This window comes from Gorilla gorilla, chromosome 11 (assembly GCF_029281585.2).
Source record: "Gorilla gorilla gorilla isolate KB3781 chromosome 11, NHGRI_mGorGor1-v2.1_pri, whole genome shotgun sequence".
NCBI classification, from domain to species: domain Eukaryota; kingdom Metazoa; phylum Chordata; class Mammalia; order Primates; family Hominidae; genus Gorilla; species Gorilla gorilla.
Window position 1 is genome coordinate 22,247,451 of NC_073235.2, and position 26,429 is coordinate 22,273,879.

Genomic DNA, 26,429 nt, shown 5'->3' on the forward strand with positions numbered 1-26,429 from the left:
GATCTGGGACTAGGACCTGGTGTCCCAGAGCTCAGTCGAAGGCTTCCCTGGCCACACCAGTTTGCCTCCACTCCAAACCTTCTCCTGCTTTTTTCGGTGCCCAAACTTCTGACCATCTAGAGATTCAGGAACGGTGTCTACAGAGTTCTCCTCCAACCAAAAAACATTCTGTCTTCATCTCGACAGCCATCTTCTTGCCAAAATAAGCCGGGAAAGGTTATGTGAGTGCCTGGAGTCCAGCAGGAGTTGAGCTGGTCTGAGAAGAAAAGCAGAGAAGAAGGAAATATCCTAAAACATTGATTTGTTTAAACTTCTTCACAAACTTTACAACACAAGGAAATCAACAGAGACAAGCTCATAATGAAGTAATCAGCCAACGCGGCTAATATTCCAGCAATGAGAAATGATTCCCTACATGTCATGGGGCAGATATGAATAGGGTCGTTAAAATATGGCCAAGGAGGGGAGGGAGAGTTTACTTTTTCTGTCTCCTTAGAGTCTGTGTTCTGAAAGCTCAGCAGGAATTTAAACAAATAGCACGGAGGAATGGTGAATCTGATCATACTTAAAGAAAAAGCCCCTTTCAAACTTCTCTTTAAATCATTGGCTTATGCAAGTTTCGCTTTTTAAAAATGCTGCCGACTTTTTCCCCCAAAACAAAATTAGCATCAAATTGTTCTAATATTTTTCTGCACATTTTTTTCTCTAGGTCAAGAAGAAATTGTTGCTCCATCATGTAAGTGAATGTCAGGAGGAGGAAGGAGGATCTTAAGGAATGAAGTTCTAATGCATCCTCTTTGATTAAAAAGTAAAAGAATAAAGTTAGCAGAGGATAAAAGGTATATGGAGAGAGCCACCCACAAAAAGGGTTGCACCGGTGAAATGGGCCTGTGTAGGTCACGTCCCCTCAGGGAGGGTAGCATTGGGTCCCTTGCATTTCAAATAAAATGCAATTTTAGGAACAGGGGCTGAAGGGAGAGACGCTTCCACCCACCTCAACAGCGCAATTTTTTAAAAATTTAATTTAATTAATTTATTTTTTTGAGACAGAGTCTCGCTCCATCACTGAGGCTAGAGTGCAGTGGCGCCATCATGGCTCACTGCAACCTCCACCTCCCAAGGGGTTTGAGAGATTCTCCAGCCTCAGTCTCCCAAGTAGCCGGGATTACAGGCGCGCGCCACTATGCCTGGCTAATTTTTTGTATTTTTAGTAGAGACGGGGTTTCACCATGTTGGCCAGGCTGGTCTTGAACTCCTGACCTCAGGTGATCCCCGTGCCTCGGCCTCCCAAAGTGCTAGGATTACAAGCGTGAGCCACCGCGCCCAGCCCAACAGGGCAAATTTAACTGAACTTACAGTACAACCACCCCAAGCTCTGGGAGGATGGCAGAGTGCTCTGACCTCAGACAAGTTACGTAACTTTTTAAAGCCTCAGTCTTCCCACCTGTAAAAAGACGAGAAGAGAACCTTCCTTACAGAGCTGTGAAAGTCCAATAATACAAAGAAAATATAACATCACCTGGCACTTGGTAGAGTGTTCTACAAACGTTAGGAAGAATAAAACCAGAAATTCCCCCCAAGACCCTCTTCGGGTGAGGCCCAGGGGCCCTGGAGAGGGTGGCAGGCCCAGGGGTGTGGGGAGGACACTTTAGCCAGCTGCCCCCAATGCTCCTCCAAGCCTGGCGGCCCAGTTCCGGGCTGTGGTGTGGCTTGAGGGCCCAGGGCTCCTCACTGAGTTTGCTTAAGCAAGTTCTTTCACACACAGCCCCATATACACTTTGGCTAGAAAATTCAATGAGGAGTTTTTTCTTCCTTCTTTCTCTGTTGTTGTTGGGTTCTGATTACTTCCATCTGGCTTCAGCGGCTCGAGTGGAGTCTCTAAAACACACAACACAACAAAAACCCACCCTGCAAGCCACATGCACCAAACCTAGAAGGCTGCTTCGCTTCTCGCCAGCGTGTGCTCAGATGGCGACGAGTGCTAGCGGCGGCGGGGGACGCCTCAGGACCCCCGGCACCTGCGCTCGCTGCCCGCGGGAAGAGGGTCCGCGTGGACCCAGCCCCCGCGTCCCTTCTCTGGCGTCCCCGGCTTCCGCGCCGGCGTCCAGAGAAGCGGGCGCCCTGGGAACAGCGACCCAGGCATCTCCCCGTGGAGGGAAGTGGGAGGTGGGGAGGGCGGGGGGATTTCAGAGATTGAAAACAGAGCAGCCCTTGCGCCTCAGCTCCGGAGCTCATCTGACTTGAGTTAGCGACACCCCCAACCCCCCACCTAGTCGTCTAAAAAAAGTGTCGGAGATTGGCGCGTCCTCTGGTTCCTTTCTCGAACTTTCCTTGTAGGTGCGTTTTCTTTCCTTGGTGCTGGGTGGGGAGAGTCCCTGTGCTCCCCCTTTCCCCTCCCCCCGCCCCGGCGGCGTTCGGGTTCCCCTGCGTCCCCCGGCAGGGAGCGGGCGGGCTGGCTGGCGGGTTCGTGGGGCCCGGGTGTGCCCGCACCGTGCGCGCGGGGGCGCTGCGCCGTCCGGCGGCGCTGATGGATTGCAGGAGTGCCGGCGCTTGCCAGCCGAGGCAGCACGGCTCCGCGGACTTTTTTTCAAACTCCCATCAATGAGACTTCGAGGAGGAGCGGGCGGCGGCGGCGGCGGCGACTGCGAGCGCGGAGAAAGGCCAGGAGCCGCAGGAGGAGCCGGAGGAAAGAGCGCGGGCCGCGCGGCGCGCCGCAGCCTCGGGTAGCCGCCTGCTCGCCGGCGGTGGGGGTTGCGCGGCGCCCGCCCGCCTCGCGGTCCCCTCTCTTGCCTGGCCCGCCCCGCCCCGGCTGGCCGGAACCCCGGCACAAGGCAGCCAGCCGAGGGTCGCCGCGCCAGCCAAGGTGGGATGGGGGCCCACAGCCACCGCCCGGCGCCCGAGAGGCCACCTGCGTGCTAGAGGCAAACTTTTGTCTCCCTCGGTAAAGTTGCATTGGCCTTCTTTTGCTTGCTTTTCGTGGCGAAGCGCCTCCCACCTCGGCCAAGCGCGGGCCGACTGGGATGCTGCGCCGTCTCGGGGGGGTCCCTCGGCCGGGTACCGGCGCCTAGGCCTTGGGATCGGGGCACTGGGCTTCGGGTGACTAGAGGCTAGTAGGCGCGACCCCGCCTGGGGCTCTGGACAAGCAGGGCGGGGACGTAAGGAGAGTCCTGGGGCTTGGAGCTCGTGGCCCGAGGTCGATGTCGCACCCTCTCCCTACCTGGGGGAGAGCACCACTCTTCTCGGGGTGCACAGCGAGCCGGCCTCCGCGCGCCGGCGGGGGTCTGTTTTTTCAGGGGGTGGAGGGTGGGATCGGAGGCTGGGATGCTCCGAAGCTGCCGTAGGTGGGCATGGGAGCGTATCTGCGGGCGTACTGAGCGCGGAGGGGCTGCAGCCAGCCACTTGAGAACTTCGAACTCCACTTCTCCGCGCTGCGCGTCCCGGAGCCCTGCCTTTCTTTCTTCCTTCCTCCCTCCTTCCTCCCCCTCGCCCGGCCCGGCCGCCCCCTCCCCCTCTGCTGGGCTCTCCTCCTCGGCCCCCCCTCTTTGCCTCTCTTCTCCTCCTCTCCTGCCCTCGGCCCTGAGATCCGCTTGACTTCCCAAAGGGATCCGCACGTAATCCTTTGCCGGGTCCTCCGGTTCCCCCCGACCACCTCACTTTCATCCCTGCCCCCCTACTCATCGTCTCCCCCCACCCCCGACAATCTCTCAACAAGTATATTTGCTGAGGAATTTGAAAAATCCACTACTGCAACTTGATCTGTATGTGATGGATGGGGAGAGGCGCGGAGAGAGTTGGGCGCCAATCCTATTAAGGGTTTAGAGAGGGGAGTCTTTTCCCCGGACGGGGCGGGGGCGGGGAGCTGGGAGGGAGCGTGTGCTTGCGTGTGTGAGTGTGAGCGCGCCCGCCGCGCCGGAGAGCTGGGAGTCCACCCAGCTCGGCGCCTTTTCAGCCCGGCGGTAACTGCTGTCATTTCCTAGGAAACCCGACTTTTACCGCGCGGGGAGCTGGGGATGGAGCCCGTGCGCCTCACCCTGGGTGATCGGTCGCTGAGGCTCTCGGGGACCTCGAGCCCCCCCGAGGGTGCCTCTCTCCACTACCTTCTCTTTTGTGTAATTGTTCTGTGGCTCCTAGAGTTGATCCCAGCTGGAAAAGTAGACCTGTCCCTACTGTCTGGTCCCGCGCCCTGGGAGTCTTGTAGGCGCCCCTCTGTCCCCCAGCCCGGGCATCCCGCTCGGTGCGCGACCTCTGGCACGGGCTTTGCAGCTCGGTGGCCGCAGCGGTGTCCCGGGCCCCCTCTCCGCCGCCCTTGCCAGGCGTGTGAAGGTTTAATCCCGACAGCTTCAGATAAAGGGAGCAGTTGTAAAACGCTCAAAGGCTGTTTGCAGACGAGGCTCTGGGGGATGTAGGAGAATTTGAAAGTAAACGTTTCCCTCGCAAGCGGCATAAAATAATGTTTAAACAAATATTGTATTGGCATGCTCAGGGGGCTCGGTGCCAAAAAGTAAAGTAAATAAACTGTGAAATCCAAAATATACAGCAGGGAAAGCGGAGGAATAGGCGGGTTTGTCCCAGGCCTCCCTGATGAGACCAGTTTGTTCCAGCCACCTCACCTGCCAGCTTTCTCTCCGCCCATTTCCTTACCTTGCTGGGAGTTCCCTTGGCTGGGTTTCCCTGTGTCTGGGGGCAGGCCCTCCCTGGGGCCTGGGAATGGCTTTGCAGTTGCTTGTTTAGGGGGAAGGTCACGGTGTGGCTACCTGGGCCTGACTCCGCAGGGACGGGGGACACCCTGGCTATGCCTGGCTGCTTTGAGTTTGGAGGCTCTTTATTTAGGCTTTTCCCAGCTTCTGGTCTGTCCTGGGGCAGTCATTCTAGAACGTGGAATCCAGATCCATAAGGGGCCTTCTCTTCTTTTTGACTATGCTTCTTGTGCCTCTTTCTTCATCGTTCTTGCTTTTGTTTTCCTAGACTTGCTGCTTCTCTCTTGAGGGTTACAGGAAATTGTGGAGATGTTTTTCCCTGGGATTCGAAGTCCACTCAAGCCCAGCTATATGGAAAGTTGTCGCTTGTCTGATGAGTTTTAAAGTTAATTATATTTGGTAAGATTTACGGTGGTTTTATTTTCTCCTCTGCTTCGAGAAATATGCCAGTTTCACGAAATTGTTTCGTGATTTTAGGGGATTTAAGCTAATAAAGGGAAGATCCTGCATTTGAAAGAGCCCAGCTGCCCAGGAGGTATCCCTCAGGTGAACCAGCCTTCAGTTGGGCTAGCATCTGAGTGAGAGACTGTGGTCAGAACAGTCTATTTGCAAAGCCTCTTGGAGAGAATTAGAATTATAGGTAGAAAGAATTAGAATGATAGTAGAAAGAGCCTCCCAAGCCACCGAGGAACAAGGTAAGACTGCTAGAGATGGTTTTATCCTCTGTGGGAATCGATTTGACTGAATTTGCAGTGGGTTCAGACTCCTTCAGCAGAGACTTCCGGGCTGTTCCCAAACTCACTCTGCTCCGGCCTTGAAGGGAACTCTTGACTCGTGGCTTCCTTGAAGCTTGTGTGGAGTTAGCGAGGCCCTTGTGGCCAGGCAGCCTTGGAGTGGAGTGCCACTTCACTCTCCCAGGGATGCTCTGGTCCACTGGCGGAGAGAGCACCGAATGCAGAGTCAATCCTTTGAGTTGCTTGGTCAGAAGAGGGGGCCGCAGGGCTTCTGGTCAGTGGCTCATTGCCTGGCTGCGGGGGTCTTGGGGGCTGTGTACTGTAGCTGGCTTGTTTGCACTGCAGACTGAAAAATACACAAGTACTTCACGCTTTTTGTACTCCCACAAGTGCCCTGTACACAGTGCAGCCCCTGGGGCTGGATTAGCAAACCAGGGATTCAGCAGGCAGGCAGACAAAATTGGATATTTGCCTAATAAACACCCTTCTTCCATTGTCCCCCACCCCTGCCCCAGGGGTACTCCAGGGGAAAACTTCACTCCACAGATGCCAGCAGTTCCCTTTAAATGGGAGTAGGAGGTTGTCATGTGCACTTTGAAAGCTCGTGTGACCCCCTCACACCCAGCTGGCTTGTTAAAGCCTAGAATCGGAGTCCTACATCCTTGTGTACTCTTTGGGTAGGGCAGCTGGCCTTTTCCTGGGGAAAGTGTATTTAGCCCAGCTTCCTTTCATCTGCATGGCGCTTGCGGCAGGGAGGTGGAGCAAACCAGCCTTGCTTCTTGGAGGCTGTGGGGAGGAGAAAGGGGTTCTACCTGGGCCAGAGCCTGTTTCCTAGTGGACAAGGGGCAGCCAGGCCAGGTGGACCTCGCTGTGGACAGCTGCAGCTGTTCCCGCTGGGCCAGGGCCCTTTGAAAAGGAACCCGGGGTAGCACTTCCCCCCTTTCTTCTTTTCACTAAGTGTCAGAGGCATGGACAAGTGAAACACGTGAAGAATGCCAAAGAGAGAAACAGTGTTCTCAGATTCCAGAAAATTCAGAGGCAGAATAGGTGATTGTACCAACAACCAGAATGTACAGTGATTTCAGTTGCTCCTGAAATTGCTCCTGCACTTCTAAAGAAATCGGGGAGGAAAAACTGCTCTCTAATTGTTTCCTCAGGCTTGTTTAACAGATTTGAGAAAGGGTCATCTGACATTGATGTTTGAGAGTGTCCTTTGAAAAAGAGTGGCACCTTCAACACTTTTCTGGTTTTCAAATAAACACACAACACCGGATTCAACATTAATCATTTTCTCTGAAATTAATTTGAGGGTTTGCTGTGGAATATCAAGAATTAAAAAAAAAATCATTGATTATTATTTTTAGGTTTAGAGGATGACAAAAGCATACTTAACCCACAGAACTGTATTTAAAATCTGGGAAAATGCACAGATGATAACGGTATACTTTCTGTGCATTTAATATCTTATTTTCCCCCAATTCTTTCATCAGCACAGTAATTCTCAATAATCCTGTTTGTGTTGTTTCTGGTTTCTTAAAAAACATACACGTGGGGGAAAGTAACTCATTTAAGATGTGACCAAAGAGTACTTATTAAACTGTTTTGGGGATTTGGGTTTAAATTGAATAATGTTTTGTGTGTGTGCTTGCACATGTGTGTTGTTTAAAAAAAAAAAAAAACAGGTTGCTGGGAAGTGTGTTTTAACTGTGAGTGCCGGGTTTCAGCTATTAGCATAAGAAAAAAAGTTTTAGTGCGTTTGCCATTGTCTTGAATGAAGAGTTCAGCAAAGGGAAGGAAAGCCGCAAAAGGGTGATGGTCCATTGAGATTCTTCTGCAGCCCCGAGCTCGTCATCTGCCTCTGGAATCTGTGATCGGATATCACTTTTATCTCGCTTTTCCATTCTCTGGCCTTTTTCACACGTTCACTTTTGTCAAGGTTTATTGATTATGTTTTCTTCTCTACAAATCTGTGGAAAATTTAATGAACCAAAAACAGCAGTGAAATAAAGGGGACTTTTTATTCATTAGCACGGGATTGGGATTGATTCCCTCTTTGGGCAGCCGAGGGCCCCAGGCCTCCTGCAGGCAGCTAGAGGGAGGAGGGAGGGTGGCCCGGCTGCAGGCTGAGGCGGGGACTCCACAGGCCTGTGGCCTCCAGGCTGAGCAGCACGGGCGCAGCCCTGCACTCCTGTCCCAAGTGAACTCTGAAAGCTTGTCCGCGATGGCTGTGCCGGTTGAGCCTGTATGCAACCACGCCGCAGCCCTTACCCGCCATGTCCTCCTGGGTCCTGGCTCAGTGGGCTTGGGGGAGGTGGGGCGGGGGGTGTTGTTTGTATTTCCCAGACTTACAAACCATTTGAGTGCTGGGCCTTCCCTGGGACACAGTTAAGTATCTCCCTTCCTCCAGACCCAGCTCAAACCTGTAATTAAGCAAAGCCCCTGATGTGATTACGCTTTGCTGACTCGGCTGGGTTTGGAGCCATTCCCTCTAGGAAACAGGGTGAACTCTTGCTCTTCCCAGAGGTTTCCTGGGCAGCTTGTGGTGCACCTCTATTGTACACATGTCCGCCTGTCCCCCTCCTTTGGCTCTCTTCCTCTCCCTTCAGCTATCCTTCCTTTCTTTCTGTCTTTTTCTTTCTCCTTCCCCTTTCTCTCTCTTCTGTCCTGCCCCCACCCCCTCTTCTCTCTGGGTCTCTCCTTTCTCTCCCTCTCCATTCTCTCTCCCCTTCTCCTTTCTTCTCTTTCCCTCCGTTTCCCCCTCCTCCGTTTCCTCCGCCTTCTCTCTCCCTCTTTTCTGTCTTTTCTCATCTTTTCCCATCTTTCCCTCCCGTTCCCTCCGCCCCCTCCCCGCCCCCGCCGTCTGGACCTTCCCCTCCCTCCGCGCCGGCTTTTCCGCCACGCGGAGCGCTGGCGGGCGAGGCCGCGTGTCCGAGCGGCGCCGACCGTGCCGCGGCCGGGGTACATTCAGTGCCCCGAGCGCCCCGGGCCCGCGGCTGCGGCCCTCCCACCTGCGCGCCGGCCTGGTTTGCAGCTCCCAAACAATGGCCACATTGTCGCAGCCGCACACCGGCCGCCGCCGGCGAGTGGCGGGAGGCCGGACTCTGCTCGTGGCGAGTCGGGAAGAAAGCCAACGGGCCAGGTCCCCACAGCCGCGCCCGGAGCGCGCGAGCGGCTCCCACCCGGGAAGGGCGCGGGTTCCGAGGGGCGCCCCGGGTCTTCCTCGACCCCGTTTCCCATTGGCCTGCCCTCTTGCCCGCTTCCCCAGGAGGGGCTTCCAGTTGCCTTTACAGCTGGCGAAGTGAATGAGAGCACTCCACGCGAGCCGGGAAGAGAGAGGCCCCGTGACCAAACTTTTGGTGGCGTCTGAAACTTTTTCTGTAAGGCATCTGCAGACAGTAATCACTAAGGCCGCCTTCTGCCCTTGTCCACTCCCGGCGACAGGAAAGGAAGGGTGGTCCTCTCTTCCATTCGTCTTGACCTGTAGGGATTCGAAACCTCTTAGCGCTCAGAAAAAACATCTTTGAATGCCTAATGTTAAAAGAGCATCCCTGGGTCCAAGATAGCCCCTTCAGCAGACGCTTAGCAATGCTTCTTTGTGTGCTGGACAATGCAGTAAGTCAGCCAGACTTTTGAGCCACATTTATAAGGAACTGTAAGGGCCGCTCAAGTACACTTGTGCTAAGTTGAATTGATTGAAATTTAATGGAGGTTAGTGGCGATGAATGGTAATGATTTTCCAGCGTATCTTTGGCATACTTGACGTTAATAACTGGAGTGTGTGTGTACGCACGCCGAGAGCCCGCCACACACGCGAGGCCGTAGCATTATTCATTTTCCGAGGTGCCAGTCCTTTCTCTCCTCAAATCCTTTTCCATCTCACCATAATTCAGTTGTTAGGATGACTTTTTAAAAAAAAAAAAAAAAGGAAAGAGGGAAAGAGAAAAATCTTTCTCCATTGAGCACGTACATCATGTCAACATAATTTTGAGCTCATGATTTCTTTTCAATTCCTACATAAATCAGCCTCTAATATATAGAATGTGATGAATTTGTTTTAGCTGCCATCATGAATTAATGTTATGCAAATAGAAGCTGTGCAGGTGAAATGATTTACTTAATAATTTCGACTTCTAATATTTAAACTCATTCATTATGTTAGAGTTAAAAAAAGCAAGTCCATATTTTTAAACCTCAGATGGGGAGATTAGTATGCAAATATTTGCAGTGCAGCAGCCCTTGATGACCAGAAAATAGCTCTTAATTTGTTGATTCTCTGGGAATCTGCAGCTCACCATACCAAGTGGCCTAAGGAGCAGGGGAAAGAAGACTTACCAAGTTTTGTCTGGGGGAGGACACAAATGCATTTACATAATTCCATCGTGACCATCAATGTACCGTATCCAGTGGGACTGAACTCTCTCTGCTTTGGGGACCAAGGAAGGCTTCCCATTTGAATTTGTCTTGAAGAATAACTGTAACTGCCAGGTAGAGAAGGGTAAAGGGCTCTGATGTGCCACCTCCCCCCTCCCCTTCCTGCTTCTTTGTCCTTTGTCCTTTGCTAGTTAAGACCATCTTAACACTGTAATTCCAGGATTTTGGGAGGCTGAGGTGGGAGGATTGCTGGAGGCCAGGAGTTCGAGGCCAGCCTGGGCAACATAGCGATACCCTGTCTCTACAAAAAAATAAAAATAAAAAAAGAAATCATCTTAAGAGCCAGTCATTAAATACCGGCCTATGAAGGTGACCCTGGTGTAGAAAGTTGGGCCGGAGGACTACCCAGATAACTGTTAGGAAGACTTTCTTATATATACCATCCTTCCCGGCTGTTTTCCTCTGGAAGAAGCTAAGGAAGAGCACAAGAGTGATGGATGGCTGCACTATAAAGATAATTAGCCCAAACCCCTTGGAGTTATCCCCAGGGACTGGGAGACCCAGTCACTCAATAGCTGGGTGACCCTGTGCAAGTTGCTTTGCCTATCTCTGGGACGGGGGTGGGGCTTGGTAGATGTCATCTCTCAGGTCCTCCCAGCTTCAAAACCCTCTGAGCTAGCACACCCTGCCCACTGGACAGCTGTCTCTAAGAGTCAAGACAGCGGGTAGCCGGGTGGGAAGATCAGAGTCTGGAGAAAGGGAGGGTCTTGGGTCCCTGCTGGGGAGAGTTGGGTGCCTGTCAAGGAATATGTCCTGCCTCTCCTTGCTGGCCACTCTTCTTAGCCAGCCGCTGTGCTCAGGTACCTCTGGGATGTGGTCACAGGGTCAGTGTAAATGGGGGTGGCCTTGGGGACATTGGTAGAGAGCGGAAGCCTGTGATGGTCTTTTCAGACTTTCCTCGAGGCTGAAGATCAGTGAAGGAAGGGCTGACACATAAATTTGTCTTGGATCTCTGAAGATGATAAGGGTGGAGTTTTGATTTCACTTCTCAAAAAATTGAGGTCGTTGCAGTCTGATGACAGGTTGAAGGCACATCACTCAGACGTTTCTGCAGACAGCTGTGGGTTGTGCTGTCATGATACATTGTATGTGTCCAGGCAGTGACAGTATATTTAGGGCTGGCCCTCGCTGTCTGTGGAGATCAAGGTGAGGGGACATCTCTGGTGCTCTTGGGCTTGAGAGAATGCATATGTTGCCTTGTTTAGGTACTGAAAGAAAAATTGGACTCAGTAGCTACTCAGTTACTTCCATACTTTTCAGGTATGTGAATCAATAGTTGGAACAGGATTGTAGAGTTTGAATGTAATTCAGGTACATTCATCTACCGAAGATGTGGTACATAATATAGTAATTTACATACACAGTATAGTATGTTAGATTACCCTTCCTGCTGTTCAGTGTGAATGAGGGATGTGTGACATGTATATTTATGCCGATAGACATTTATATGGCTAAAACTTTAACTACCAGATTCCTTTAGAATTAGATTTTTTTCTTCTCCTAAAATGTGCTTGTACCCAAGAACAAGAAATTAAGAGGCACATCTGAGAATAAGGCTGCAAAGGTCTCTAGGTGGGGTTCATGGGCCTCCTGGATGGGATTCAGGTGGGAAGCTTGTTAAATATTGCAGAATCTTAGGTTCCCCAGGGAGAATCCATTGAATGAGAATTCCTGCAGAGTGGGTCCAGGAATCTGCATTTTATCCAGGATTTTTAGGGTGGGGTGATGAGGAATAATGTCTTTTTACTATGATGTCCCTCATATCTGGGACAGTCCAGGAATGGATTTTCAGCCAATTGCAGCACTTGCAGCTGCCTGGACAGCTGTTGCAGCAAGGAAACTAGCTGAAAACAGAGGTGCTTCTGCTCCAAAACAGCTCTTAGAAGTAGGCTCTAGGGCGGGGTCTCTCTTTCACAGGACAGTAGCTGAGACTATAAGGTGGCTCTGGTGGTTACTTGCTTTTACTGGCCCCCAAGAGAAACAAGAGAGTATATTAAGTTAACATGTTGGTTTATGTGCTGTAGGTTCTGTCCCAGGTGTCCCTGGGATGCCTCCTTTCTTTTTCCATGTAAGGAACTGCAGCACCATCAGGATGCTTTGTGGCTGAAGTGGGACCAATTTGGCATTGGACAGTTTGAGTAGGTCTTTTGGAAGTTTGACCCACACTTAGGTTTGGTTGAAGGGCCTACCTTGTGGACACCTTTATGGTCCCAAAGAAAAGTAGGAAGGAGACAGATTGTCCAATAGGGGTGAAGTTGCAGAAGAGGATGCTGTGTGGTGGCATCAGGCCTGGGAGCTGGAAGGAGCCTGCCCTGAGGGTGAGCAGAGCCCTCACTCAAGATTAGGGGCCTAGGAACAGACTTTTCCTTTCACTACTGTCCTGCAGGCCTTGGAGACCTGGGCTCTTCCACACCTGCAGCTGTGACCATGTGGGGTGGCTTCTTGGGCTTTGATTCATACAGTTTTGCACTGCAGACTTCATTTGCTTGATGCTAATGTTGCAAGTGCACCTGGGCCAGGACTTCAAGATTGCATGGAAGAACACATTGGAAACATTTGAAATTGTGATGTGGGTGGGTCCTCATCCACCCTGCAGCTGGTTCACCTGGTGGCCATGTGGTGGGATTTGCTGGTCTGAAGAGGCTCAGGATTCCTTCTGTCCACATTTTTGCAGTTCTTCTGCGCAGGCAGATATGATACAGTAGATTGCAGGCTCTTGCTGGCACTGGGGGCCCCATGAGAAGGGAGGTGGGATGTGGGCTGGTGCCATTTCCATCTCCTCTGGGTCTCTGGTGTGCAAGATCTGGGTGCCGCATCCTTCTGCAGGTGCAACCCTCAGCCCCTGGGCCCGTAGGACCTGGTGCCCAGCCCAGCTGTTTTACCAAGAGCAGCGGAGGCCCCATGATCCAGTGCGTTGCTTCTTCAGTGCCATCTCTCTCCGTCTTCAAGGGGCCACCTTGCATGGGTGGTCAGGAAAAGCTGGAGCAGGGCTCAGCTTACAAAAGACTGATAGCTCCTTTGGAAGCCTGGGTTGGCTGGGCTTCTGGGTCCCAAGCCTGCCCTGGTGGTGGAAGGCCTGTTCTCATGCTTACAGTGATTGTAGCAGTGAGAAGCGAAGCTCCCAGACCAGTGCCTGGCCGTGGGCATCAGTAAGGCAGCCTTGTGGAGCACCTGTGTCCACCTCGAGCTGTACCCCCTCCCAGAAGCTGCCCAGCCACCTGCCCAGCCAGAAAGTAGAAGGCCTAAGAGAGGCCTGGGTCTCTTCACTCCCCGGCCAACCCTCCTCCCCTGTGGGTGCCTCTGGTTTTCCCAGTGGCCCAGAGCCATGCCTATCCCTCTTTCTTCTGCTTCTGTTTTCTTGGGTTTTCGTTTATTTAAGTTTGAAGATCTATCTCTTTGCTGGGCTCTGGTCTCTGTATTCAAGGTCTGGACTCTGGTTTAGCACTTGGATTCAAGCAAACCTCTTTCTCCTGATGTAAAAATACTAAAAAAAGCAGCAAAACATTATTTGCCCCCCAAGATCTTAAAACTAAGACATGCCTTTTTACTGAAAATGTAAAATAAGGAGAAGCAGAAAAGGGAAATTTGGTTAAATTTCCTGCTAGTCTCTATTTTTTAATATCAAATTTTTTTTGCTCTATCCTTTCTTACAAAACTGAGGTTACATTAATACAGTCTTGTAACTCCTTATTTATTTAACATTATATCATGGAGATCTCTCATGTTGTTAATAATTTTATTAGTGTGATTTTTATTGGCTACATAATATCCCTTTGTCTGCCTCTCTCGTATTTTATTTTATCATCCTTATACCATTGGGCATTTAGACTGTTCCTAGTTTTTGTTATTATAGATAATACTGGGATAGACATCCTTGTGTCTGAATGTTTACCTGAAATTCTGTTTCCTTAAATAGATTCCCAAAAGTGGAATAACTTAGCTAGAATATTTGGACAGCTGTTTTTCAGGCCCTTGTTAGGCATTAACGGAGTTCCAGCAGTATGTACTTAGCTTTGGGGAAGAGATGGGAGGTGCTAGCTAGAGGGTTTCAGAACAGCTATGCACAAATCAATGTAAGACAATTATTTTGTGCCTTCTGCATGCTCAGACACACACAAGCCACTTGCAAAATAGGGCCTCAATTTGCAGATGGGTAAGCAGGGCCTCAGAGACACTGGCGAATCTCCATGTTCACCTGGGCAGTAGGGACAGAGCTCTGAGCGGAGGCAGGTTTGCTGACCCCCAAGCCAGGACCCTCTCCCAGAGTTGGCTCCGGAGGGCTGCCCTGGGAGCAGCTGGTTTGCCTCAAACAAGGGCTATAGCACTGATTTCTCAACTGGGCAGTGTCTCCAGGGGGCATTTGACCTGTCTGGAGATATTTTTGGTTGTCACAACAAGGGGAATGCTATTGGTATTTAGTGGGTAGAGGCCAGGGATGCTGCTAAACATCCTGTAAACCACAAGGCAGCCCACGACAAAGAATTTTCAGCCCAAATGTCAGCAGTGCTGCTCTCCAGAAACCCTGAGTGGGGGCACATCATAGGGGACCCCTCCCCTATTGACACAACAGGACTCTGCCACTGGGGCTTCCCAGGGACTCCGACAGTGGGGCTGTCAAAGCAGGCAGCAGTACTTTATTCAAACCTAGTTCTCACACCAGGCTGGAAATCTTAAACCTTTTCTGTGCCTTGAATTTGAAACAGTGTGGCAGGTGCCATCAAGAGGAATTCCTTGTGTAATCCATCAGTCAATCAGCCAGTACTTACTGGAACATCTGTTATGTGCCTGGCACTTATTAAGCTCACGGCTGTAGGCACACCTTGCTAACTTGGTTACGGAGCCGGCAGTCTCCGAAATCCCAGCAGGTTTCTCAAATGTGTGTATTCCTCCTTATACCCCTTGCCTAGGACTGAGCCTACTTTAGGAAAGGCATGATCTGGAAAGGCATCATGGGAATATTGGCCAGGAGCAGGAATTGCCCCAAACTGTTTTCCCCAAGACCCTGGATAGGTCTGTTTTCCTGGCTCCAGGCTGACAAATTTCCACTTCACAATGAATTTTGTGTTGAGCTATGCTTGCAGCTACTAGTCAGAGAATGCAAAGTCCTGTCAGTATAATGAAAAGCCCCAGAGTGAAGGCCTTGAGCAGTGGCTCTTTTAATTAACCAGTTTGCCTGAGCAGTTTGGAAGGCTTCCTCAAAGAGAGGGCCAGACTGGGTCTTCCAGGAGGAGGACTTTGCCAGCAGAGGGGTTGGGGAAGGAAGGGCAGTCTGGGCAGAGGACCTCATAGGGCAAGTGCTGGACAGGGTGTGGCATTTCTGGAGCCTCTGGTATGTGGGAGAGTCAGCGTGGGGTTGCCTCCAAGGGGTGGCTTTGTGGTCCCCCCGGATGACTCCTCTGCCTATCCATGGTTTAGCTTCAGGTCATGGGACATAAATGTGCAGAGGGCCCAGGTTCTTTCCGAGGCTGGAACATTTGGGATCCTGATATGCAGCAATGAGATTGATCATCAGCTTTGCCTTCTCATTCTCCCCGTCTTGGGTTTGGGCTCAGTTTCTAAAGTTATATCTTTCTGTCTGGTGGGTGGTGGTTCTCAGAATGCTCTCTACTATGATCCCCAGTCAAGATTATAGATTGAGATTAAGATTATAGTGATCTTGCATTCTCCAACCATCCATCCATCCATCCATCCATCCATCCATCCATCCATCCATCCATCCATCCATCCTCAATCCATCATCATCCAACTATCCATCCACCCATTCATCCATCCATCTACCCATCCATCCATCCATCCATCCATCCACCCTTCCACCCATCCATCCATCATACATTCATTGACTGCAAGGATTTTAAGGGCCTTTGCTGTTGGTCCTTGGTGTACCCTTCCTCCCCATCCATGAAGCCAAGGGTCATGTCCTCTGTAAAGTATTTCCTACCACAGCCCTAGGCTCTCACTTGTCTCTGGGATTTCCCTTGCTTATAACACTCATTAATACTGCCTTGCCATTGTCTGTTTATTTGTGCTTAACACGTGTTTGTTTATAAATGAATTTTGGGAAATGTTTCAAGGGAAGAAAATTGCATTTTCCCATTTTCTTTGACATCTCTCTTAAAAAATATAAGTTAACCGGGTAGTCTCCAGATTGACCTCCTTGGTTTGAGAAAGCAAGCACAATTATTAATTAGTGATTAGTTTTAATATAGTAGCGCTGTATTTTAAAAAAAAATCTAAGCATGTGGTATAGTTCATTTGGACCCCACACATAATCTCTTTGTACAATACTCTTATGCCCTTTGGAGAGATCTTAGGTGGGAGGCAGGATGTTTTGGTGGATGAGGAATTGGAAAGTTGGTGAGATAAGCAGAGTTCCAGGCTGGCTTTGCCTGTGAGTTAACATGAGACCTCAGGCGGCAGGCCATTGTGCCTCTCTGGGTCTCCACTTGTTCATTTCTCAGGACAGATCTTTTCTAGGACTCTGTAAGCTATGACAGTCAGAGCCTGGGATCATAATTGTTCTGTTCGTGATTACAGAGGGTGGTATTTGGAGTTTTTAGACTCATTGACAGTCATCTCACTGATGTACTTGAATAAGGCAGCAGCCCCTGACCTTAGTAGTCCCTCGGGAAGTGCACGTGTCTTTAAATGCTGTTGCATCATCTCAAGAGGGGGGCCTTGGAGACCAAGTGCCGCATCAGCCCCCACCACTAGGTATAGGACATGTGTCAGGCAGTGGTGACAGCCTGATGCAGTCAGTATTATCACTAGCATTTTACAGATGCCACTGAGACTTTGTGGTTTTATTGGAGTTGCTCTAAGTCCCAAAGATAGAACATCAACGTCACAGCTCCCTCTCCTCCCTGGGGTCTGTTTCTCATCCACCAGGATATCCACAGGGACATGAGGCTCTGCCTCATCCTCTGAGGGGAGGGCAGGGTGCAGGCTTTGTCTCAGCAGAGACATCCTCTGCCTGGGTGGCCCCTCGTGTCCCTGTCGTGAGCCTCAGCCCCTCCCACTCCAGGAGGAGGTCCACTCGTTCCTTCTGAGTCCGCAGCTCTCTGAGGGAGGGCTGAGGCTAGTTCTTTCCCAGGCTAGCTCACCACCCCCTTTTGGGGGCAAGTTTGGGTGCTGCACTTCCACATAAGCCAGCAGGGCATCAGTTTGGCCCCAGAGCCAGTGCTCCCCCGAGGGGGACTGTCCAGCTGTGGCATGGCCATTGGGAAGGGACAGGTGCATCAGGGAAGATTCTGTGGAGCAAGGGGCTCAGAGCAGGCACTGGAGATAGACTGCAAATCCAGCTCTGGCCTGCCATTTTCTCATCTGTAAAATGAGGATAACTCTAAGACCCATCTCAAAGGGTTAGAGGTAAAAGAGTTAGTATGAGACAATTACCTGGCACATAGTAAGCACACAATAAATCTTGGTTGTTATTATTAAAAAGGCAGTCTGTGTGGGCACGATATATTTGGCAGCTACCACTCTACTGACTCATTTGGGCTCTCGTTAGGCAAAGTCCTCATTCTCATTTAGCACGCACTGCTGGTTTGCACCATAGTTCCCATCTTGCTGGGCCTTAACAACGAAAGACATCCTGGCAGGGAGCAGAGCCTGCCCTTCCCAGAACTTGGATACTTCTGTGCTCTTTTCTGTGGCCAGGAAAGGGGTCCGATGTTTACCAGGGAGCACTTCTAAGATGTGCCTGGTACAGCATTTTACCTTTCCACCTTCATGCTGCTGGAGGCTGCACTGGGCCCCAGGGGGATGCCCCGGTACCACCTGCCTCTACCTTGCTCTGCAGAGGCCTCTCCAAAGCAGGCCTTCCAGCCAGATCCCTCCGGAAGCCAGGATGGTGGCCCCCAACTCTGCTCCAGGTGTGGAGACTGTTGCCGGTTGGAAAAGGTACACGTGGTCTCCTGAGGGTACTGACTGTGTGGCTCCCACAGGGCCAGCCCCCTGCAGCTACTCAATGTGAATTCTGAAGGACAGGACAGCTGGAAAGGGCCCCGGAAGGATCCCTTGCCCAAAATTGGCCTTTTCCCATCTTTACCCCAACTTAGGGATCATGATGGCCCAAATATTAAAATAACATTTGTTCTTCTAGATTTTTTTTTCTATTTTATCTTTTGGGCCTGTTTAATTCTAGTCTTTTTTTCCTGTGAATATTTATCCTTTCCACCGTTCTCCCCTTCCCCCCAAACTTTACAGATTTTAGATTGTATGGTTTACAGTTTTGCATCTCGTACTTTTTACTTAATACTTTTTGATAAGCATTTGTCGTAGCCCTGACAAAATGATTACTCTATTTTGGACATAAAAGCCAATTTTTCTTTATCATAAGTAATTATTCTCCAAACACGCTTATATATAAATACTCTGAGATTATTAGTGTGCATAACTTTCTCTTTTAAATAAAAGCAGATCCTTTATAAAATAATTATGAGAAAATTCTTGAAAAGAGGAAAAGAAGGCATTCTGGACTCCAGGCCCACGTTGGTGTTCTCTGTGGGTAATGCCCTAGCATCTTGGTGAGTTCCTTCTGGGCCTTTCTCTATTTATGTTTATGAATACCTTCTGGAGTCATGGGATCATAGCACACATATTGTTTTGCAATCTTCACACTGTATTAGTGTGCATGTTTTCCCACAGATATGTCTCTGACCACATTCTTTGAATACATTTCCAGAGGTAGAATTCTTGATCAAAGGTGAGATCATGTTTAAGGCTCTTTATTCATATTTCTGGGCAAGTGATTAAAAATGTAACTACCCAGGGGAAGGCAGCCCATGAAGCCAGTTTCTTTCTGATGCAAACGTAATAAAGATACAAAAGGTTAAACCTGCAGAAATGTATAGTGTTGAGTGAGCACGACCCCCACTAGAGAGAACGGCTGATAGTGAGTATGCCTGTGTCTCCACTTCTCTGTTGATATAGACCGGTGTTTTATTATTATCATTTATTTTTACACCAGTGGGATCATACTACTGCAGTGTTTGGCAGTTTGCTTTCTTTGTGGTCATTTAGCAATATGTCTTGGCATTCTATCCACGTGTGTACATGTATGTATATGTGTGTAGATCATCTTCACTCACTTTATTTCTCACCTATCTTTAATTTTTTTTTTTTTTTTTTGAGACAGAGTCTCTCTCTGTTGCCCAGGCTGGAGTGCAGTGGCGTGATCTTGGCTCACTACAAACTCTGCCTCCCTGGTTCAAGCTATTCTCCTGCCTCAACCTCCCGAGTAGCTGGACCACAGGCATCTGCCACCATGCTCGGCTAACTTTTTGTATTTTAGTAGAGATGGGCTTTCACCGTGTTAGCCAGGATGGTCTCAATCTCCTGACCTCGTGATCCACCCACCTCGGCCTCCTAAAGTGCTGGGATTACAGGCGTGAGCCACCACACCTGGCCCTATCTTTAATTTTTATTTATACTTATTTATTGAGTAGTAATATACCTACATGGTTAATAGGTTCAGAAAGCATGAAGGTTATACATACATTATAAAGTTTTCGTACCACTGCCGTAGCCCAGCCACCCAAAACCTCTCAAGAATGCTAGTTTTTTGTGTATCCTTCCTGAAATAAGTTTTGTGTAAGTGGCATGGAAATGAGTATATATAATCTTTTTTACTTTTTTGTACACAAATGGAAGCATATTTTACAGACTGTATTGGAACTTGCCTTTTTCACTCACCTTTTCCTGTGAGCACATAAACAGCTTCCCATTCTGTGTGTCTGGGCGGGATACCACTATATGGTTATACCATCGGTTATTTAGTAGCTATTGATGAACATTTGCCACTATAAACAAGGTTGCATTGAATAACCTTATGTCATTTCACATACATGAATATCTCTTTGTAGATAAATTCCTAGAACTTCTGGGTGTAAAACTTCTGGGTATAAGGGTGGGTGTTTTTTTTTTCTGTACGTATTTTTTTTTTTTTTTTTTGAGACAGAGTCTCGCTCTGTTGCCCAGTCTGGAGGGTGCAGTGGCACGATCTCAGCTCACTGCAACTTCTGCCTCCTGGTTCAAGGGATTCTCGTGCCTCAGCCTCCCAAGTAGCTGGGATTATAGGCGTCCGCCACCACGCCCAGCTAATTTTTGTATTTTCAGTAGAGACAGGGTTTCGCCATGTTGGCCAGGCTAGTTTCAAACTCGTGACTTCAGGTGATCTACCTGCGTCGACCTCTGAAAGTGCTGGGATTACAGGCGTGAGCCACTGTGCCTGGCCTCTCTACGGATTTTAATCTTTGCAATTTGATAGAAGAAAAAATCTGGTTGTTTCAATTTTCATTTTTTAGCATCAGTAATATTAAATATTTAAGTACTTTATTTTATGTTGTATTTTCCTGTGTGTTTGTTAGTTGCTTGTGTTTCTTAGCAATTTTTCCATCAGTGTCTTTGTTTTTTCTTAAAGATTTGTACGTTTATCCTAAATTAAAGCTATTTCCAGGCTGGGCGCGGTGGCTCAAGCCTGTAATCCCAGCACTTTGGAAGGCCGAGGTGGGCGGATCAGGAGGTCAGGAGATCAAGACCATCCTGGCTAACACGGTGAAACCCCGTCTCTACTAAAAATACAAAAAATTAGTTGGGCCAGGTGGCGGTCGCCTGCAGTCTTAGCTACTCGGGAGGCTGAGGCAGGAGAATGGTGGGAACCCGGGAGGCGGAGCTTGCAGTGATCTTGGCTCACGCCACTGCACTCCAGCCTGGCCGACAGAGGGAGACTCCATCTCAAAAAAAAAAAACAACGAAAAAACTATTTCCTCTGCTTCTCACATGTTACAAACATTTTTTTCTTGTGCCATCTCTATTAAAATTGTGTTTATGTTTATAGATTTAGGGGTACGAGTGCCGTGTTGTTATGTGGATATATTGCGTAGTGGTAAAGTCTGGGATTTTAGTGTAACCATCACCGTATAGGGTACATTATAACCATTTGGTAATTTCTCATAAGGGTGGGTGTTTTTGTACTTTAGATAGATATTGGTAAATCACTTTCCACAGAAGTTTACACTCCCACCAGCAACGTACGAGAGTGCTTATCTGCCCATATCCACATCAACAGGGAGTGTTATCAAACTTGTCGATCCTTGCCAATCTGATAGTTGGAAGAGAAACTATGTTTCAGCGGAGTTTTTTAAAAAATGTACAGTTTGATAAAGTTTGACTCGTGTGTGCAAACCGTCACCATAATCAAGATAATGGACATATCCATCAACCGCAGAAGTTTCCTCATGCCCCTCTGTAATCTGTCCCCCCACCCCACCCCCTGGCCTTCCCTGGCAACCACTGATCTGCTTCCTGTCATTTTCCAGAGCTTATAAAAGTGGAACCATACAGGATGTCCTCATTTTTGTGGCTTCTTTCACCACAATTATTTTGGAATTCATCCATGTTGCTGCACGTATCAATAGTTTATTCATTTTTATTGCTGAGTAGTAGTTCATCATACGGATATATCATAATTTGTTTATCCAGATGCCTGTTGATGGATATTTAGGTTGTTTCCAGTTTTGGGCTATTACAAGTGAGGTTGCCTTGACCATTTCTGTATAAGTCATTGTATGCGCATGTGCTTTCCTTTTCTCTTGGGTAAACATCGAGAAGTAGAATGCCTGGATCATACGGTAGGTGTGTCTGGGTCAGAGGGTTGGTATATTTAACCTTTTTCTCTTTTTTTTTTTTTTAAAGACAGAGTTTCACTCTTGTTGCCCAGGCTGGAGTGCAATGGCGCAATCTTGGCTCACTGCAGTCTCCGCCTCCGGGTGCAAAGGATTCTCCTGCCTCAGCCTCCCAAGTAGCTGGGATTATAGACGCCCACGACCACGCCCAGCTAATTTTTGTATTTTTAGTAGAGACGAGTTTCACCATGTTGGCCAGGCCAGTCTTGAACTCCTGACCTCAAATGGTCTACCCGCCTTGGCCTCCCAAAGTGCTGGGATTACAGGCATGAGACACCACACACAGCCTATTTAACTTTTTAAGTAACCACAAAACTGTTTAATAAAGCAGCTGTACCATTTTATATTCCCACCAATGGTATATGAGAGTTCCATTCCTACCACATCCTAGGTAACACCTGGAATAGTTAGTCTTTTGAATTTTAGCCACTTTTATAGGTGTATAGTGATATATTATTGTGGTTTTAACTTGCATTTTCTTAATGACTAGTGATGTGATTCTTTTGGTGTGCTTTATTGCCACCTGTATATTGTCCTTAGTGAAAAGTCTAAGAAAATCTTTTGCTCAATTTTTTTTTTAACGTGGGTTGGTGGTTTCGTTATTGTTTAGTTTTGAGAATTCTTTATATATTTTGGATAGAAGTCTTTTGCAGATATCCCAGCCTGTGGCTTATCTTTTCATTTTCCTAACAGTGTCTTTTGTAGACTAAACGATTTTAGTTTTGATGAACTCCAGTTTGTCAAATTTTTCTTGTATAGATCATGCATTTGGAATTTCATCTAAGAAATATTTGCCTAAATTGAAGTCACAAGGATTTTCTCTTATGTTTTCTTTTAAGAAGTATTAAAGTTTTAGGTTTTAAATTTAATATATGATATATATTAAATTAAGCTAATATTTGTATATAGTACAAAGTATGTATCAAAGTTCTTTTAAAAAATTGTTCCAGCCCCATTCGTTGAAAAGATTATTCTGTCTGCATCAAGTTGCCTTTGCACCTTTGTAAAAAATCTGCTTCCCATATATGTGTGGGCCTATTCTGGACTTTCTGTTCTGTTCTTTTGATCTATTTGTGTACATTGACAGTGACAGCACACTTTCTTGGTTATTGTAGCTTTATAACAAGTCTTGAAGTCAGGTAGCTTAGCTCTCTAAGTATTCTTTTTCTTTTTCAGAGTTTGCATTCTAGATCCTTTGCATTTTCATATGAATTTTGGAATCATCTTGGCAATCTCTCCAAAAACCCTGCTTTTAAGATTTTGATTGAGATTGTGGTAAATGTAGATGTATTTGGAAAGAATTGACATCTTAATAATATTGAGTAATCTGGCTCATGAACGAGGTATGTCCTTCCATTTATTTACATCTTCTTATTCTCCTAGCAATGTTTTATAACTTTTAGTGTACAAGTACTGTACATCTTTTTTCAGATTTATTCTAAGATATTTTATGTTTTTGATACTGCTGTGTTGTTTTAAAATTTCAATTTGCTAATATTAAAGAATATAATTGGTTTATTTATATTGCTTTTATATCCTGCTTTTTGTAGATTTTGTCAGATTTTATACATGTATTTATGTCATCAGTGAATGTCATCATAGTTTTACTTCTTCCTTTATAATCTGAATTCCTTTTATTTAGTTTTTTGCCTTTCACCGCTAGAACCTGCAGTACAATGTTGCCTAGAGGTAGTGAGAGTTCTTATTCTTATCTTGTTTTTGATCTTAGATTGGATAACATAATAAATTTCATTAATTGGTTTTCAACTGTTAAAACCGTTCTTTAAAATTTATTTTGTGTATTTTGAAGCTCTGTTATTGGGTGCATAGATGTTTAGGATTGTCATGGTATCAGATGACTTTCTTTATCATCTCTGCTAATATTTCTTGTTCTGGCTGCTTTTATGATTTTCTGTGGGTTTGTAGTTTTTATCAAATTTGGAAAATTTTTAGCTTTTATGTCTTTAAATATTTCTTCTTCCTATCCTCTATGTTCTGTTTCTCCTTTGGGGACTCCAGTTACATGTATATTAGGCAGCTTGAGGTTATCCCACAGCTCATATGCTCTTTTTTAATGTTTTCTTCTGTTTATAATACCGGATAGTTTTTATTGCTATTTCTTCAAGTTTACAGATCTTTTTTCTTCAATGTCTAATCTACCACCAATTCCATCTAGTGATTTTTCATCTCTAGAAGTTTGATTGGGTCGTTTTGTATCTTCCGTGTCTCCACTTAACTCTTTGGACACAGGAGTTCAGTTATAACTACTGTTTTCATGCTCTCATCGCGAATTCTAACATTTGTACCTGCTCTGGCTCAGTTTTGATTGATGTTTATTTTCCTTATGTACTTTTCTGCTTTTTTTTTTTTTTGGCATGTCTGGTAATCTTTGCTAGATGCTAGAATATTGTAAGTTTTATCTTATTGGATGTTGAATATTTTTGTCTTACTATAAATATTCTTGAGCTTTCTTCTAGGATATGATTGATTTACTTGGAAAGTTTAATCTTTTTAGCTTTGTTAGATGGGACCAGAGCCTAGGGCTAGTTATTCCTTGCTATTGAGGTAAAATCCTTCAGAGTTCTCTACCCAAGGCTGTGTGACTTTTGAGGTTTTCCAGTCTGGCTGGTGGGCATAGGCACTGGCCTTGTCTACACTGGGCACCCTTCCCTCTCATCCTCTCAGCTGGATCTTTTCCTGGCCTTGGGGAAAGAACAGTATGTGCTGATTCTATTCTGCAATGCTCCAGGGGGACCCTCTGCAAGTTCACCAATGTTCCCTTTCTGTTCAGCTCTTCCACTGGTCTGGTGTTCTGCCATGCAAAACCCTTCTTACCCTGGTCTCCCTGCTCTCCAACTCCATCTCCATCTCCTTAACTCAGGAATCCACCAAGCTCTGCCTGGTTACCCCTCCCTGTGCCGTGGCCTGGAAACACTCTCTGGAAAGGAAGCTGGGGCAGGCTAAGGCTCACCTCTTTGGTTTTCGTTCCTTCATTGCCTGATGTTCATTGTCCTGAAAAGCCATTGTTTCCATGGTGTTGCTGGTTATTTGATGGTTTTGGGAGGGAGGTTACATCTGGTCCCTGTTATTCCATCTTGGCCGAAGCAGAGAGCTCACCTTGCACTTTTCTCACTGGCAGGGCCTTTCTGATTTTAAGTGGCGTGAGTGGTCCACTGTAAGGATAGTCCTCACCCTGATGTGTTTAAGACCTGACGGGAGAGGCTGGTGTGGCCAGCGGGTGTGAGGAGGGATGGCTGGGGAGGGGCCCGAAGCTGACAGGGGCAGGGACATCTCACCACTTATCCGGGCCGCCTGGCCTTGAGGGACTAGGCCTCAGAGAACATCTGTGTGGGCTGGAGGTTTGCATTTTACTCCTAGCACCACACACAATCTCAGCAGCTTTTCTGAGGGCTTTGTGCACAGCTGAGCGTGGGAGCTGCATCAGGGCAGAAAGCCCCAGAGTGCTCAGGCTTGCCAGCAAAGGCACTCTTCCATGATGCTGTCATGGGGAGAGGGGAAAGCGGAAGTGGGAAGGGCCTATGTGAATGGTGCTGGCTGGGAGGCCTGGCTTCCTCCCCCTGACCGGGCCTCTCAGACCTGGCTGCAGGACCGAGGACCCTCCCTTGTGAGGGAGTGCTGGGGCCTAGGCACAGATGTTCAGCCTGCGCCCCTGGCCTGCCTACATGCCTAGGAGAGGGGAAGCCACGGCCAGGCCCAAGGCCTAGACCCAGGGCTCCCTATAACGTCTGAGCTCAGCTACACAGTGGAAAATGGAAAATATCTGCTGGGCCTGCAGCCTTGGGCGGGGTGGCTGTAAATCATCCAGGAGGCTGTGAGAGCTGCCCTTGGGCCTCCTTGGCTTGGGGGTGAGGGCCGTGGGTGGGCCCTGGGGAGCCCACCATCCAAAGGTCAGGCCAGGCCAGCCGTGGGAGAGACAGAGTGAGGGTCAGCAGGCCCCAGAGACTGGCCACTCCTACCATCTCGTTGCACAGAAGGGGAGGGGCAGTGGTGGTGACTTTTCCAGGGACATACAGCCTGATCAAGGCTGAGGTGCAGCTGGCCTTCCTCTCCCCTCTGGAGGAAGTGGACATGATGACTGGGGGCCAGGCCCTTTATGTGCCCTATCCTGCATGATCTTCCCTGCACCCTCCCCCACCCCCACACTGGCAGGTTTCCTTTTGCTCATGGAGCTGTGGTTGGCTGTGTGAGGCCTCACGAGCAGATGCAGCAGCAGAGCTGGTCTGAGAATGTAGGAACAAACAGACTCAGTTTCTCTTACACTCTCACTCAGTCAACACAGAAAACATGTGTGACCAAATGTGTGGGGCTTTTTCTCCATACCCACGGCAAGCAAGCACTTCTGCCGTGAATACCAGCTAGGTGTCCTCCAATTCAATTCAGTTTTGACCCTGTCTACCTGGAGACAGCATCAGAGCCCACAGGTTGAGAGCTCAGTCCCACAAGACCGCCCCACATCTGTGGCATCCCACAGATGCCAGTCTCAAGTACAGGTTCTTCAACTACCTGTGCTTCTGACCAACCAGCTATAAATCTGGGTTCCCATGCCCCCTTCCTTGGGTTTGATTAATGTGCTAGAACAGCTCACAGAACTCGGGAAACACTTCTGTTTGCTGGCTTATTGTAAAGAATATTACAAAGGATAAAGGTAAAGAGATGCACAGGGTGAGGCATGGGGGGTGGTGCAGAGCCTCCATGCCCTTCTGGGTGCACCACCTGTTAGGAACCATGTGCTCAGCTATCTCTGGAAGCTCCTGAACCCAGTCCTTTTGGGTTTTTATGGAGGCTTCATTACTTATGCATGACTGATTAAACCGTTGGCCATTGGTGATCAACTTAACCTTCAGCCCCTGTCCCCGCCCCCG

At 48.2% G+C, this 26,429-nt stretch overlaps 1 protein-coding gene across 3 annotated transcripts in view; it reads left to right on the top strand.

The window, feature by feature from the left end:
* The first annotated feature begins 2,313 nt into the window (after window positions 1-2,313).
* Window positions 2,314-26,429, top strand: part of GLI2 (GLI family zinc finger 2) — a 257,069-nt gene continuing 232,953 nt past the window's right edge. For all 3 annotated transcript variants that reach the window (XM_055380532.2, XM_055380534.2, XM_055380535.2), the window contains exon 1: window positions 2,314-2,941. The gene's annotated coding sequence lies outside the window, so the exon portion shown is untranslated. The remainder of the gene's footprint in view (window positions 2,942-26,429) is intronic.